The sequence below is a fragment of the Semicossyphus pulcher genome, unplaced genomic scaffold (assembly GCF_022749685.1).
Source record: "Semicossyphus pulcher isolate SPU_LCO1_2020_fin unplaced genomic scaffold, fSemPul1.0.p SCAF_3, whole genome shotgun sequence".
Taxonomy (NCBI): Eukaryota; Metazoa; Chordata; class Actinopteri; order Labriformes; family Labridae; genus Semicossyphus; species Semicossyphus pulcher.
Window position 1 is genome coordinate 20,156,876 of NW_027211704.1, and position 15,442 is coordinate 20,172,317.

Genomic DNA, 15,442 nt, shown 5'->3' on the forward strand with positions numbered 1-15,442 from the left:
CTGTGAAATTGTAGGCCTGCCCAATCACTATATAAAGGAATTCATATATTGGGGCATGAAAAGTAGTAGCCTAAATGATATGAAACTTGCATAGCTATTTTTTCATCATTTGATTGATTGGACCAAAATTTAGCTACATTTAATGACAAATAAGCCGTTGAACTAACACTTAACGCCCTGTCACACCTGAAAGCTGTTGCTGGTGGGCTAACACGTTAGCCAGCGCTGCTAGCTCCTTTCCATTTCTCCGCTCTGGGTGTTGTCCTGCCCCTACCTTTTTTTTTAGAATAGTACATCATGCCAATTATTAAAGCTGAGAGGTACTTGAAAAAGCTCTCCGACTCACCAAAGTTTCACACTACCAACTGTCAAGCTAGCAAGCTAGTTAGCTTGGTTGGCAGCACTGTTTTGTTGATAACACCCAAATGTACCCAAATTTAAAGACAAAAAAAACATTAAACTAAGATGACTGCCTCCAGGACAAACTTTCTGCTCCAGAATGAAACACAGTCCGTCCACAACACTAAAGGCCCAGTCACATCAGTGTTGGTTGCTGATGAGCTAAATGTGCACACGCTAGCGAGGTCTGCAAGCTTCTCTCTATTTTCTCTTCAGTGTTTGTTCATGATGTGAATTAGCTTGTTGTGAATAAATTAAGTGGATTATCTTTATCCAGACAAGCAAATTGGCTAATTGCTGCTATTCAGCTCGATTTCCCTTCAAAACACTGTCATTTTTAAAGTTGACGTAACCACGCCTGTTCTTACCCTAAAATTGTCTCTGGCATGAGAAAATATCTGATATTAGATTCTGCCTTTGAGAGCCAATGAACAAAATAATCCTGTAACTCAAGCTACAATCAGTTGTGTATTGTTTCTAATCAAGGCTATTCATGCATGTGTCTGAAAGGCATCAACACCTTGTATAGATGTCTGCAGCTCTTTATATTTTGGTGTCACTCAGACCTTTTAATTCTGCCTGCAGCTTGTTCAGAGTGCTGCGCCAAGGCTTTTAACATTAAAGTAAGTAAGGAGACTACATTAATCCAAGTCACGTCCCTCTCCACCGGCTCCCTCTTAACTTTAGGGAAAGAGCTTGTTTTTATAAAATTGCCTTTGCTTATGTAAGTCAATTCCAAATATTCCATTCCAGTAGATTTTACTGAGCAGGATTGTTCCTGTGTTCGTTTGGGACTGTATGTCTGCTGTCCTTGGTCGGCCTATTGGTTATTTGTGTGTAGCTACATTTTAAATGTTTTATTAAATTTAATTTTGGACAATGATCATTTAATTCTATTGTCTTTATTGTTTCTTCTCTTATTTTAAATGTACTGCAAATTATTTTGTATTATAGTGTTTTGATTTTTTGGCTCTAGTTGAGTTGTAAAATTTACACAGACAAAATCGATCCCACCTGTTTTTCATTGTGGGACCTATGTAACATATAAAATGATCGCATTAAAGGCCTGACACATTTGTTATGTTTCAGCGGGAAAACGAACCACCTTTCATTAATCTGCCTGTGTAACATGTGTGTCTCCCAGGCTTTAGCTGTCTCACCTGGAGACTGGGGAGGTTTATCGTGGTCATTCCGCAAGAGTGTTAATTGCCTCATTCATCACCTGTGTGTCACAGTAAGAGGAATGTCCCTTATTAGTTTAAAAGTGTTGTACGTAGGTCGCCACTGTGGTCGGGGATGGCGTTCATGGAATTCCTCTCACAGTCCGGAGAAATAAGGTGAAGTCTTAAGTATTTTATTATTATTTCACTAAGCATTTAGTGTAAAGCCAATATAAAAAGCAGCTCAGTAGGATGCTTATATTCCTTTTCCAGTGGGGTATCATGTAGTTACATAACAAAGGTTTAGAACATTCAATTTTCCACTGTTGGCTCTTCGGGTAAAATTGTGGAAGAGTCTCATTGTGGATGTCGCTAAACTGCAGGAAATTAACATTATGTAGCTGCTCTGGTTGGTTAAATTGTGGCGCCTCTGAACACATTTTAACAAATGCTGCCAAAATCCCATCAAATGTCTCAGTGGAGGTAGCACCAACTGCTAAAAATCATGTGCATACTATTTATTACAACTAGTGTGCATGGAAAGATGTCAGAATCGTACTTCAAATGTAAAAACAAAAAATAGTTGGTTTTTCTACAGTTTCAGTTTCTATGGACAAAGATTGATGGACTTGACTTGATGGACTTGAGTTTTTCACGAAACCTACTGAGTTGAAAAGACTGGATGAAGTGCTCTCCAACTGTGCATATAAGTGCTTCCTGGTCTTTGTGCAAAGTTGTGCGTTTCTTAAGAGGTAGTCCGAAACCTTTGATCCACACGGCAAAAGACTCCCGTTGATCTTCAGGTGAGGAAACCATCCTGCTCGCATGGGTTAGTGATGCAAGAAACTGCGAGGGTGTTTTTTATCACAAAGCCTCTCACACTCACAGACATTCGGCACCCCATCAGCCGCTGGCTCGAAAATACAGCTTTCTAAAGACATATGACCCCCTATCTGCATTCCTCTCCTCTCATTCCCTCCTTCTCTTCCTGTAACCGAATCAATTCCCCCTCGGGTCTTCCGAGAAGTAGCCTGCAATCTTAAGTTCACTGAAGAGTGAAAAATAAGAGTTCTGCTTTCGTGACTCTGTGCTGGCCATTTTTTTCTTTGAAAGGTACTGTGCATTTTAAAATTGGTTACATGCAGTTTCTTTGAGCTTGTTTACACCTGGTATTAACATGCGTCCTGGGTGATCCGATCACAAGTGGACAGCTCTAAGTACGACTGTTCACACCTGGCATTAGAGTGTGTCTCCACATACATCTTGGTGACCACTTGTGGTGATAACTCATACTGAAAAACAAATAAGAGTCCAATACTGAATCTATATGAGGCGTCATTTGTCCTGTATTTTGTGTGAATTGTTTGCAAATGCTGGGAATGACATGAAAAAGGATAAAGCCAAGATATTTTTACGAGAGCATAAAAGTTATAAATCAAAGAACAATACCATTAAATCAGGCCTGATCAGTGAGCTGGATATGGAGAGTGGGGGTCCTTAAATGTGGCCAGGGACACATGTGGGTACACATTACCAAACAAAGGTGGCCAAATGATTCCTAGACCTCCTTCAAATGTGGATCTCCATGCGTCCTGAGTGCATTTATAGTTGTGCTTAAGGTTGTCCACTTTTGATCGCATCACTTAGGACGCATGTAAAGACCAGGTGAAAACAGGGCCATTGCTTGCTGGATGCTATCCTTAAATTGAGGGATTAATAATAACGTTTTTTAAAGACTGCATATGTGCACATTTTCAGAAAATTGTGAAATATGAACGTCAAATTTCCTAAAGCCAAAGGCGAAGTGTTCAGTTTGCTTGTTGTAAATAATCCAAAACCTAGAACGTAATACATAAAGCACCTTTTAAAAGTACTAAAATGCTTCACAAATAAAGATAACTATAAATAAGAGGGCAATCACATAAACACTTCTCTGTGCACGCAGCAATCATGAAGATGTTTTCTACGTATTCGGGGTCCAGGGTTTTAAACAATATTTTGCAATATTACTCATAATTTTGCTCTTGGGTGACTCACGAAGTAAACAAATCAGAAGATGTTAACAGCAATCTGTCTCCTGCTGGATTTGACCCATCTTCTGTGCCCATAGATGCCAAAAAAATCCCACACATCTTGTTGATAAGAAAATATTGGCATAAGGAGATGAAAATAATTGAATAAGATCTCATTTACACCTCCCTATTGATTTGAAATAAGACGAAGACTTGTACTTTGTTTCGGTTATGGAGTATAGACCTCCTGAGGTACACACTGCTCCCTCATATTACTGAAACCCTGAAACACGATCTAATAAATGTGTCAGGCAGGCGGTGAGTTTTATTCTTTGAGATGCACCTGGGAAAATTAGAAATTTCTTCTTGCAATAACTTAGAACGGCTGGAGAGAAAGAACTCCTTCCTTTTTGTCTTAGGAAATTTAAAGCGTTGGTGCATGCGTAATATAACCCCATTCACACAATGCTTCAAAGACCCACTGGGTGCACACAGCAGTGCTTCTGAACCACCGATATTAACATAGGAGGGCTGTATACTGACAGAGAGGACGCACACATGAACACTGAGAGGCAGGGGCATCAGCCCTAAGAACATGTAAGAGACCCATAGACACACGTACGTTCAACTACACACATACACACTTGCTATTGTTCCCAGTGGGGTTTAAATCACAGGGCTAATTTGGTAGCAGCTGCCCTCTCCTTTCAGCTTACATTGTGTGTCACTGTTTTTACTACAAAAAAGTAACCTGAGTACTCTAACAGATTACTTTGTAACATGCCAACACTGATTATTATACATGATACGCAACAGCATTCAAACTCCATGCACAAACACTTGTATCCAGGGCCAAGGGGCCTTTGTACATAATAAAGACCTTTTGACAGTGACATTGTGCTGGAGGCCTTCCAGAAGAGCACTCTACCAAAGGGAACCACTGAAAAGAATAGCTGCTCATTGATTCATCCTGCACAACTGCTCGACTGAGCGCCTGGAAAATCCACTTGTGATTATCACAGAAAAATGAGAGGTTTCTACTGAGGGAGAAGGGCACAAAGGTTGATTGAGCATTCAAAGGACAGCAGGACACAACAGAACTGCCGGGTGTTGGAGTTACGCACTATTTGTGAGAGTTATTCTAGCAGAAAAAAATGTAACACTGATGCAAAAAGAAAGAGAGAGAGATGCAGTTCATGTAACCAAAGTCAGAGAGGATTATTGCTTTTATTCAGTCTTAATTCCGGCCATGGGAAAAAATGCACAGAGATTTTGGCAGTGCCTTTTTCTGTGTGCAACAATAAGCGCGGTATACAAACGACACCTATTATACTATATCATATTAGGTGTAGTCACAAGAAACGGAGCATGATAAATTTGTTAAAAACAAGCTGAATTTTCGTTGTTATATATTTGTGTATGCATCGCCTGATACTGGCTGCACGGTGGTGCTGTCGTTAGCGCTGTCGCCTCACAGCTAGAAGGCTCCTGGTTCGAATCCTGGTTCAGATGAAGTGGGCCTTTCTGTGTGGAGTTTGTGTGTTCTCCCCGTGCATGCGCGGGTTCCCTCCGGGCACTCCGGCTTCCTCCCACAGTCCAAAGACATGCTCGTTAGGCTCATTTGTGACTCACAAAATTGTGTGTAGGTGTAAATGTATAGCAGATAATGAGCTGACTGCACAGGAGACGGACACCTTCAGCTCAATTGTTGTCAGTCAGTAATTCACTTGGAGTAGAAGGCTTGTACTCATTAACGCCGGAGGTACAATGGATAGGTATAGGAGCAGGATCACTCAACCGCGTGATCACGGTGGACTACCATCAATGACCCATCAAACAGGGTGAGAACATCTTCTATCTAATCATTAAATTAACTTGTGCTGTTTATCAGACGCTCCATGTTTGTCCAGTTATAAGACATTAATTAAAAGCATTGTACAAATTAAATTAAAGGAATGCTTTCTACAGCTGCCCGCCAATCGGGACCTGCATGACCTCAGATTGAATAAAGATGACCCGGGGAAGACAGCCAACACTCTTACACATATGGACAACCATCTGTTGCAACAGCTCTCAATAGACAAGTGCATCGGGTATGGATGTTTGGATGTGGCGCTTCACTGCCAGAGCTGGCACCTTGACCTCTACCCAATGCCCCAAAGACCCACAGAACCATCTGGAAACAGCTGTTAGCACACTTATTAGTGAAGTGCTCCCTTGCCCCTCACAATATTCGAGGCTTTAGGAGACTCTGTAGACTGTCATGTATGTCAAAATGTGTCCAAAGGCCATGCAAAAAGAAGCCCACACAATCAGCTCAGTACTCTGCGTATTGGTCAGGGAATTGCCTTCCAGCTTCACTGGTTTTCACGCTTGTCTCATGCCAGGATCCCACCCACAGGTCAGCAAATCCATTCCTCTCCACAGCCTTTGTCTGAAATGGTGATCAAGAATAAAAGACGGCAGAGCATTTAGCCTCCTGGTGGCTTTTCACCGATCTTTAAGCCGCAAACCGCACACTGTGACCAAGCTGGTAGGAGTAGAGTGGGAGGCAGGAAAGCAAAAGCGCCGTGGGGAAGGCCTTCAGGAAGCCCATCCAATAAAGTGATTATCGGCTGCCATTAAAACGGACCAAATGCTCATCAGTCTGTTTTGGAAAGCATGGAGGCAAATGGGTGCTGAGAGGCGTCAAGACCAGAAGGCACTTTCTGATGATGAACACTGCCTGATGTTAGAATATTACGGCTACTTGTGGATAGCATTGAACGAAGATGTTGTCAATAGGAATACACCTAAAGGATATAGTCGGAGAGTAAAGTAACGTACATGTGGGCTGTTGAACGAGGAAAGTGTAACTGACAGTAAAACAGTGTGCGTGAGTTCTGCATGAGGATAAGTTACAGTTGACATAACACAGCTTTTATCATTTCAGGATCACATGCAGGTCTGAGCGCCATCAGCTCAGATTGTTTCTGTACAAGTGAATGATTCAAACCACATCTGTGGACAGCTCGCATTGTGCCCGGGATTCTGTAAGCGACATACTGCAGCCAAGAGTTATTCAGAAAAAGAACATTACTTTAAAAACTAGTTGGGAACTAAATGACCAAAATGTGACAGTAATTTGGGGGAGTATGTTGAAACATATACGAATCTGAATTTCCAGTGATCTTAATGGGACTACACACTGCATACTTTGTCCACAGGGGGCGCCAAAATCCACACAACATGAAAGTTCCTCACAGTTGCTTTAAATATCTTACGTTTGATATTGATGCTGTTTGGTGGGTTACTTTAAACTACCTTATCTACTTTACCTTATCACTGTAGCGATGTTGTATTGTTTAAAAGTTTGATTACATTTTGTTCCTGAATCAGGCCCTCTGCTGGGATTTGGGCTGTAATCTAAACAGATTACTTTTGAACAACTGGGCCCTGAAACCACATCAGTATGAATCTGTGCCTCATGACTTACAACTACGACTATTGCACATGTTGAGAGCCTGTATGCATTAAGCAGTGTGCCTTAAATGTGACAAAACAGAAACTAAGGGTGTTCTTATCTGGCAATCGGGTTGGCTCTTCCATCGGAAGTTCATTACAAGATCTGATACATCACTGACCTCATTCCTCTTTCATTTCTTTCATTGTCTTTTGATTGCCTTTGTTACGCTCCCTCAGCACAGCGTGACAGTCGAGATGTCAATTAGGACTTATCTTTGGCTTCACTGTTTTCAACTCTTTTTGCCTCCATTCAGGCGACTGAGTCAAAGGTGGATTATGGTGGGATTCATTTTAAATGTACTTGTAATTAGGGTCCGTAACATGAGCTGTATAAGATACAACTATCTACAGCGTGTGTGAGAGTAACAACATCATTTCCCCTTAAACTCCTCTATGAAAGTGTTTCTGTCATTTGCTTGTTCAGAAAGATGTTTGTGTTTCTTGAGTTAAATAAGGAACCTGATAATTGAGGAGGAGTGAGGACACGTGGGATTGGGACATGAGGTCCTGCTGAGTTTGTTTCATTAAGTATATTATAGAAAATGTGTGTTGTCTTGGAGCCTGGAGCTTCCAGACAGCACATTAATGAAGAGGCAGGTGTTGGATGTACCGAAGTTTAACATCTCTACCTTAACAGGCAATAGCTGTGAAACCTTGTGTGTAGCTCCCCATGTGTTTGTTTTTGCAGCTATTTTCTTCCACTAACAGGTTAAAAACGATTTAACTTCTAACTTTTAATGTTTGTTAAGCGATTATTGGTATTGAGCAGTAATTACTGGTGGGTAATTTTTAATTAAAACACTATTACAGTGTTTTTCTGTTGATTAAGTTTCTTTCTACAATCACCCCTGCCATTACACAAGCAATTAGAATCCTCTCTCGATTCATTATAAAGAACAGGGAGTCCTCCCAGGAATGGGGTTCAATGTTGAGTTTTCAGTGGCAAAAAGATCAGCTTCATCAACTAGCATAATTAGCATAATTATACATTCAATGAGTGAACGTTTCTGTTAAGACGGAGAAAAACGCTTGACAGCAGTGCAAAGTCACTTTACAGGAGCTGTCCGTTCAGCACCACCAACAGCCTGTTTTTCACCGCATGTGGTGCCTTTTTTCCACCTCGCTGTCCTCTATAAAAGGAACGAACAAGTATTTGAGAGGCGATTTAGTTTTGCCTTTAAGTTGACAGCAGAGGTAGTGACAGAGCCAAGTCAGAAAACCGATGTTCGAAGGACGTTTTAAGTATGAGACCAAGTGCGACGCTAACATACAATAACCAAAAATGTCCCAATTGGGGAGACAAGGTCCTGACGCTCCTTACCCTCAGAGAATAGGATGAGATCTACAGCCATATAAAGGACGGTAAAGGGCCATTATTGCATCCATCCATTATCTAAACTGCTTATCCTGTTCAGGGTCCCGGAGGGGCTTGAGCTGATCCTAGCTGCCATTGTGCGAGAGGCTCACCAGTCAATCACAGGGCTGACACACAGAGACAGACAACCACTCACGCTCGCATTTAAATCTACGGGCAATTTGAGAATCACCAATTAACCTAGCGAGAAGGAACTGTCAGAGGAAGCCGGAGTACCCGGAGGGAACCCACTCATGCCCGGGGAGAACATGCAAACTCCACACGGAAAGAACTGGGATTCGAACCAGGAACCTTCTGGCTGTGAGGCGACAGCACTAACCACTGCACCACCGTGCAGATAGGGCACCGATTATTATTCTTTAGAAAACTATGCTGCCGCTTGAAACGAATGGACCTCTCCACACTAGACGTCGGTGCTGTTACACGTCGCCTGTTTGCTTCTGAAACGTGATGCTGTGTAAAATAACACACTTGATTCAGTGTAAAACGTGAATACAACACTTTGATGGGCCTTTTTTTGGGGTATTATTTAACTTATTTATTTATTTAGAGGTTACAGGGGACCACTACCAACTCGCTCGCAGTGATTCATAAAAGGCTTATTCAAAATATTCCACCAAGAGAAGACATGGCCACGTCAGCGCATTTGATCGGCGCTGTCACATACTTACATAACAGTCAGTCACACCTGACACAGTCATGAATTACTGTCTCCAGTCTATATTTAGTTCGTATTGTGTGGAGCTGTGTTTGGTTTCTGCAGAATGGATAGAATTGGAACCATAGAGGGAGGACTGGTGAGCCATATTCCCAGTAGGAATGGAGCGCTCTGTTGCATCCATTTGCCCAATAACATCCCAAATAGCCTATTTGCCACACAGAAACCCCACATGAAGACTGAAATCTTGCCTGGTGAAAGGAGATACTAAGGATTAAAGGTTTCAGGGAGGATTTCTCTAGAAAGTCCTCCACGGGAAACCAAACACGTCTCCGAAAAAGGAACATCATTGTTGGTTAAAGGAGACTGTGGATTACAGCGTTTCAATTATCACTCCTCTGCCGCTGTATTATTCAGGGAACAAACCGAGCACGCTTTGATGCATTCAGAAACGAGCCGTCTTCCTTCCACACCAGCAGCTCTGTAACCTTTATACACAACAAGAGCTTCCAAACATACAACACTGTGCAGCGGAGCAGAGCCGCCCTAACACAATTACTGACTTCACTAACTCCACCGACGGGAGAAGTGAAACACTATTTCGCCGCCGTGAGGACGGAGAACAGACTCAGACCCCCCACCTGAGACTCACACCTCCTCAATTACCCGCTGCTGATTCTACAAAGCCTCCGCCGCTCGAGACCTCATTTGACTTTATTACGACGGCCACCAGAGAGGAGGTGCCATTAATCAAACAGAAGGGGGAGAAGAGCGAGCGGTCACCCAGGAGAGGGAAGGAATGAACTGAAATGGCTGCTGGGATTTTCTTACTGAAAGAGAGAGAGAGGGAGTAGGAGCATTCATCAAATGAAGCACACATTGCATCAAATGTGCAGCACAGACACGTCTCTCAAAGCAGAGCCTCATTCACACCTGGAAAGAAAAGGAAGCAAGAGACAGATATGTGGTAATTAGGAGCAGTGGCACTTGATTGATGTGCGTTATTATTTAGTTTTTGGTTCATATTGCGTTTCCCTCTGAAGGCCTTTCATCCGTCAAAGCAAACATCTGTAATTATAATTTCAAAATAAAGCAGATAAGGATCAGCGCGTCGAAAAAGAGGAGCCTGACGAATTTCATTACACATGTTTTCTGTTTCCTCTTCTCCTTTGTTTGTAGTGACAAACACGGAGGGCGGAACTGAAAAGAAAAAACCTCTTTCCCTCGTTCTGTCGGCGAGCAAATGACACCTCAGGCAATTAGCATCGTAACAAAGGCAGCCAATCTCTCTAATGCTTTGTTTGCCATCAATGCTGCTGAGTCCTTAAATTAGTTTTGGAGGAAAATCAGCGCTATTTGCCAAAATTGCTCCCTGCAAACGTCGAAACAGGCTGGGCTTAGCGCTGAGGAGTTGTGTTCTGTGGATTCCCATCAGGCTGCTGCAAACAGTTAGCTGCTAGCTTGAAGTTTAGGCCGTTAATCCTCAACAGCAGCCCTGAATTTGTTCATTTAGAGCAGGAAACCTCCTCTGTCAGATTGATTGAAAGCTCCAATTGGACCCACAATGACAGAGAAATTGTCATCCTTACAGATTGCTCTGCTTTGTAGAGAGATTGATCAACGTCTGCAAGAAGAGGAAACAGAGTTTTGCTCAGACATATTTGACACAAAGGTATCAATACTGGATGAGTCTCATCCGCACAACAAACACACTTTTCACTTCAAAGCTGCTGCGGAGGAAAAACCTGTTTCCCATTTGCTGTGAATGGGTCTGAAGGGGTTATACGACCTGCTGCAGGATCCTGCTCACGACCAGGATGACACATCAGTCCATGTTCAGACTGAATACAGGCCTGTATCCTATTATTCGTTTCAATGAGACATCCACACTGGCAGAGAGAGGGTGACACTGCGGGGTCATCCAGCAAAAAAAGTTGGACATGCCTCAACTTTGTAATTTCTCGTTATCCAGCGATGCACTGCTCGGCCTCCTCGATGGTCTCGGAATTGTTTCACGGTTTACTTTGAAATCATGAATTTGAAGGATAGTAGTCAAATCCTGTGTCTGATGAGCTTTAGGCTAATTGATCTTTAACTCAGTTGGTAGTCCTTGATCGTATTTCTCATTGACCAATGTTACGTGGAGAAACATGCACTTCCATTTTCCGTCCTCCATACTGTGTTATAGTTCCCCAAACAGTCCCCCCAGGAAGTTGCGAAGTCGCGATCATGCAAATTCACAAGAATTCAACCGATCCCTGCGAACTTTTTCGCAACCTTGCAATTTTGGTCAATTACTGCAACTTTTCTGCAAATTTTTGTACCCATTTCATGTGTGCATCATCGAGTACGTCATCATGCATGTATGTGCGTCGTTGTAACGAGGCTCCAGTGCAATCACAAGCTTCCTAATCCGGCCTCAAACCACAGTGTCTTTAAGGAGACTCTAAACAATAAATTCATAATAATAAATGCAACACTCAATGTTTTTCTATGATTCAGTTAAAATCTATTAACTGGTCACTTCCTGTTGCCTTGTATTGAGACGAATCAGACAGACTCGGGCTGATCTCAAAGAGTCATTGTACAGTGGGATAGTATTCCCACTGTCCCTTAGCAATGGTTTTATACTAGCGTTGCACTCGCAAAGACGAGTAGAGCATCGTAGATGTAATCAATAACCTGTAGATTCCCAATCATTGCAGTGCAGTGCAAAATGAGCATTTTATTGCAGTTTATTGCATATTTTATTTAAGATCCTGTCATGGAAATCGACCAGACGTGATGTCAGAAGACAAACAACTTGCTCAGCCAAACGGTGGCTTTATTTGACTATTTGTCCCAGTCACTTAAATTGGACGTGTATTACGTTACACAAACACGAAATCCTGGAAGGACTGCCCAAAGTGGTCCGATGGTGGCTCTGTTCATTCGAGAGCAGGGCTGTTTAACTTATAACTTGACAAAGTCCTTAGGAGCCGTAAAGGCTGATAATTACTCTGCCTTTATTCAAATAATCACAAACAGGAGGTCAGCAGGGTTGCTAATTTCTGCTTAATGTTAATTAGGCCATACGGTCTATTATGCAGAGTGTACGGTCTGTGCAATCTAAATGTTGTGTTTTATGTGAAAAGATCCCACAGATGGTGACATTAACATAACATGGACCCTCGCAGCATGCAGAGGCAGAGTATATACTGAGCTGTGGTTAATGAAAGTGTCTTTAGTCATCTCAGCTCTTAATTTTGTTCATTACTTTTTACATCTTATCTTGATTGATATGCTTGATTGGCGGCTGTGGCTCAGTGGAAGAGTCGGTCATCTTTCAATCGGAAGGTCGGAGGTTCGATCCCCAGCTCCCTCAGGCTACATGTCGAGTAATACTGAGCCTCAAATTGCTCCCAGTGGCATAGCCAACGGATATGAATGTGATGACTGATTGACAGTTGGACACTTTACATAGCAGCCTCTGCCATCAGTGTGTGAATGTGTGTGTGTGAATGGGTGAATGTGATGAAGTGTAAAAGCAGCTTTGAGCGCTTTATAAGTCCAGTCCATTTACCATTTGTACCAAACTTTCATGAAATGGCCACATAAAGAAACGTAATGCTGATCCACTGTATCTCCAGTATAAAACCGCTCACTTTGAGTGGTGAGATGTGACAGCCTTGTTAAAAACACAGAATGATACAAGGTCTTCTAATGGAGCAGACGCATCAGACGGTTTAAATGCTGATTGAGTTCTTATCTCGACATCCTGTCATACATCATTTGTTTTTCCTCGAGTTGTGCTTTAACATTTAATGAATGTGTCTGTGCGATTAGAGATGTCATCTCAGAACCGATGTTTACCTTATTTTACAGATAGGGTGGACATGCTGCAGGCATTTCGGTATTTAGTAAAAACATATTGTGCTCTCTTAATAATGATTGTTACCATAAAAGAGGTTGGAACGAATTCTCCATTGAGGTAAATGAATCAAACTCGAGGGCAAGAAAACAAATTAAACCGAGCAGCCAGACAGAAAGCTCGTATTATCCTTGTTATCTTTCCACATCAAATCTTCTTTTGTCTTTTTTATGAAAGAGGAAATGTGTTTTTTAACATCTTATCAGGCTCCCTTCATTTGTTTTCCTCAATTTGAGTTTAATAACCTGTTTTTTTTTGTTGTTATTTGATAGTTGTTTTTTTAATTATCATCAAACAAATGCCTCAAGGTCACATCTTTACTACCATGACAACAAAGGTATTGAGTTAGCACAGCAGACAGGAAAGTTTGTCAATTATGGTTGTGTTGCATAAACAACAATAAGCTAGAACTATATCTCAGAAGTGCAGGAATGCAACTTGTAAGTTTGATATAAAATGTATTTGTTGTAGCAGCAGTATGACGCTGTATGAGGCCTTTAAAGATGTTATTTCAGTTTCGTTCTCTTTGGCCTCTAATGGCGATAAAGAGGAATTGCGGGCACAGACCAGCCACTGCTGGGTGATGGAAAACGCGTCACTAACTGGGCGCTGCCTGTGATTCTTTCCATGAATGTTGCCACAGACGCCCGGTAAATAATAATGCCATATACTGCAAATGCAAAGGCTTTCATCAGTGGGCCATAGGCTCAATCACCATTGTGTTACCTCAATCGGTACAATTGCTCGTGTACCCACATGGCTAATTCTTTACTTTTCACAACATAATGTAATTATAAGGCCAATTAAACTTAAATAAGAGGTATTTTGTAGTTGTTTTATTATTTTACATTGATTCAACTAATATTATGAGCCTAATACATAGTTGCAGTGACTCTATGAAGCATTTTGCCTCTTGATTTCAGTCTTCGCTCTGAGAGAGCTCCCTGTACAAGCTGGCGCTGTTCCTGAGGGGCGAACCCTCTCTGAGCACATTTCCATGGAGCTCAACACTCCTGAACCATCCGTTTCACTTCACCTAGTCCCTCAAACACGGGCTGCCCTGGGCATTACAGCCGTCACTTCTCATCACACCATCAAAGACTTCAATGTCAGTGTTAAAGCAGGAGCTGGAAGGGGTAGAGGAAAATATCTCTGTCCTCTTTCCTTACTTCCTTCCACTGCTTCCTTTCCTTTATGGAAACACTGGTTAAAGTAGCCAAGTTATCATTAGCACCACATTATTTAATTCACTTAACCCTGTTTTAAAAAATGGCTGCTTGCAAAGCCACACCACAGTCATGTAATGAAGTACACACGCTCCTCTGGTATAGATGTCGCTATAGTTCTGTAACTAGCTGGTTAAGCTAACGTTAGCTGCATGAGTTAAAAAGCTTCCCTGGCTGACTTTTAAATGTTTACAGCTAACATGTTAGGAACAAAAGGACCCAGTATGAAGGGATTTTCACTATAGCTACTACTCTTATTTGCTAAGATATCAAGCTAACTAGCTTTTCCACTGCGGGTAAATACTACAAAGTGGACGTAGCAGTTGTGAACAACGCTATTTTTCATAGCCAAACTTAGTCTCTAACCTCACAATCTCACTTCCTAAGTTAAAATTGCTGGTCTTGGAAGAAACACTGCGTTAATACTCTAGCTAGCTAGCTAACCAGACATGCTAACAGACATGTTAACACAAATAAACACACTGGGAATTAATTTCTTACACTTTCTTACACTTGAACTCTTAAAATGCTTGTCTTTGTCTCTTGCTATACCCTTGTACTTGTGGCAACATCATGTGTAAAGCAAGAAATTACAAATTTACTACGCTCATTAGCTAATCTCTGCGAGGGGCAATGGCTAAGCTAATGATCCCTGGGTCAGAGCCCTTGTCTTAAAAAATAGTATTGGTGCAAAAGCTAGTTTTAAAAGCCTGAAATGTCATCATATGAACCAAAAATTAAGTAATAACTATATGTATATTTTGTTATTGTAATATAGCCTACAACAGACCTCTCAAGTTTCATCAAAAGCTCAGAGTGAGATTTCATCTGTTCAAGCCGTAGTGACTCAAAATGTTGTAGTTTCGCCCCAGAGGCCCCTCGGCCCCACCCAATTATTTTTGCTAATTAAAAACTAGTTCAATTTTTCATACTGTTCATAATTGACAAGCACAAATAAACAATGGGCTAATTTGATAAGACAAATTGAATCAGCTGATTAACTGTTTTATTTTCACATTTTAAGATGAACAGACAACACTATGACCCCAAATGAGCCCCTAGAAAACAGTATCCAATTAAAAAGGTTGATTATTATTGTATAAAATTAAGTTTTACATCAGTTTAAATATTTGCTTTAATTCATTTCATATCATCAAAGTGCACTATACAACTATATTATTGTTGCCTACCTAAATTT

At 41.5% G+C, this 15,442-nt stretch overlaps 1 protein-coding gene across 1 annotated transcript in view; it reads right to left on the reverse strand.

Moving 5' to 3' along the window:
• The window catches only part of cpne5b (copine Vb), a 132,412-nt gene that overhangs the window by 52,307 nt on the left and 64,663 nt on the right, over positions 1-15,442 (reverse strand). The window lies entirely within an intron of this gene.